Here is a 2,127-nt window from a genome sequence, read left to right as displayed (position 1 = left end):
GAGAGGGGGGGGGGGAGACTTCAAAAAAAATTACATTAAACATTCACCAAGCACTCAGATGTGCCGCGGGTCTCTCCCTCTTATCAGGCGGCAGCTGGTGGCTGGGTCCTCATGCCCGAGGCCCCAGCGCAGCCCCATGAGAGTTCATCTTGAGTTCAGCACCCGCCCCTCTCCTCCACTTCTTTTCCTAGAGCAGCCGCACTGTTGCCCCCCCCCAAGTTGTTAAACCACTGCCGGAACCGGATCTCGGAAGACCCCCCACACAGTCTTGGGCCCTGGGGCAGTGGCGGTAGTTCCAAGCCTGAGGGGAACCTACAGAGGACCAAAGTGCAGGATACGCTAAAGAAAACCACTGGGCCAATAACTGAGCCACTGGTTGCTGCTCTGAGTGCAGCGAGACAATAGAGTGTAAGCTCCTCTGCTGCAGAGACTGATGTGAATGGCCTAGTGTTCTCTGTACAGCAGTATGGAGCTATATAAATGTATAATATTATTAGTGTGTGACAGTGGTGGGGGGATTAGTGTGTAAGCTCTTCTGTACAGTAGAATAGTTTAGTGTTCTCGATGAAACTATAACAATATCAATGACTCTTCTTTAGCAGAATGGTGTTACCGGGAATAATTCCCTGACTGCTTTGGATCGGACTAAAATAAAATGATTCCATCTCTGGGGTGCTCAGAATTACTCTCTGGGATCTCTGGCCTTATTATAAAAGGAAATAGAGATAGGGCATATGATATCCACTGCAGGTAAGAGACCAAAGTTCCTTTATAGAGGCTGCTGGTGAATGTTCTCAATATTCACTGTTACAGCTGGAGACTAATCGCTGTGACCATATTTCAGAAGAACTCAAATCAGTGAGAAAGAAGATAATAAAGTGGTCTTTGTGTTATGTATTTATCCTTTTAGTATCAGTAGGACTTGTTAAAGACGTACTGAATTTTTCCCCATTCTCCTACCGGATTTCTTCCATCAGCTGCCTCTTCCATAGGAAAGGGCCATTTCATTATTCGTGGACAGGTCACAATCAATGGCGGTATGTCCATGCAAGAACGGAAATTGAGACAGAACAACCCCTTTTATTTAGGACATTTTCATTTTTCATTGGTCTGAACATGGACATTGCTAGGCCGGGGCATCGGGACATATGCCTTGCTGCTTCAGGTCGGTGACTCCAGCACTTTATCCCTATGCAGTAGTCTATGCATAGTCACTGGTCATGTTGTCGAGGATATGCAGGAGAAATTGAATAAGCTGTAAGGTGACCAACAGAGGCCTCAGATGCAAAGCAGTGCAAAGTCGATGGAAGCACTCTGAGACTCTTCCTGTGTCTTTTATATACTCCTAGTAGAAGCAGGTACACCGGCACACCAGTATAAACGTGAAGCAAAAGTCTTATTTATTGAAGAGGTGCGACATATCACAGAGATGCATCTCTTCAATAAATAAGACTTTTGCTTCATGTTTATTCTGGTGTGCCGGTGTCCCTGCTTCAACTACTGTATTATGTGACGGTTGCCATCCATCGATTACCGCAGCACCCGGCTGATCTTCTTTGGAAACAAGCGGTTTGGAGTGTGATGGGTTCATGGATTTACTTTTTATATACTCCTGACCCCTGCGCAACATAATTTGTGTTGTGCATTACATATTCCTTACCCCTCAGGTTCTATTTAACCACAATTCCGGGCTCCTCCGTTGACCCTTTTTCCTCTTTTGGAGGCCCTCCCCTGGCAGTATGTTGTGCTATATTTTGAATTAACTTATTCAGATGTCTTCAGGCCAGTCCCATGACATACAGTGTCCTCTTCATCTTTACCCTTTCTGCCATTGGTTAGCATTCCTAGGTCATCCAGAAAATGTTGCTGACATGAGCACATCAATGCCACCCTCTGCATCAAAACATTGTGAGTTCAGGGCTTCAATGTGATACCCTCCCAGGGGCCAGCCTATGATGTCCTAAACTTACAGTATGTTCCCAGTCATCTGGGTTAAATAATGCTGGGTGCCTAACTTCCATAGCCCAGTATCACTGCTCCTTCACAGAAGCATTAGGGAGAGCAGCACTTTTTTTCTGTGAGTAACTATTAATGATTGATGTCATTCAACAAGATATGCTGAAGACA

Source organism: Nanorana parkeri, unplaced genomic scaffold (genome assembly GCF_000935625.1).
Source record: "Nanorana parkeri isolate BGI_ZX_2015 unplaced genomic scaffold, ASM93562v1 scaffold416, whole genome shotgun sequence".
Classification (NCBI taxonomy): Eukaryota; Metazoa; Chordata; class Amphibia; order Anura; family Dicroglossidae; genus Nanorana; species Nanorana parkeri.
The sequence above is the reverse complement of the archived record's forward strand: the minus strand, read 5'-3'. Positions refer to the sequence as shown.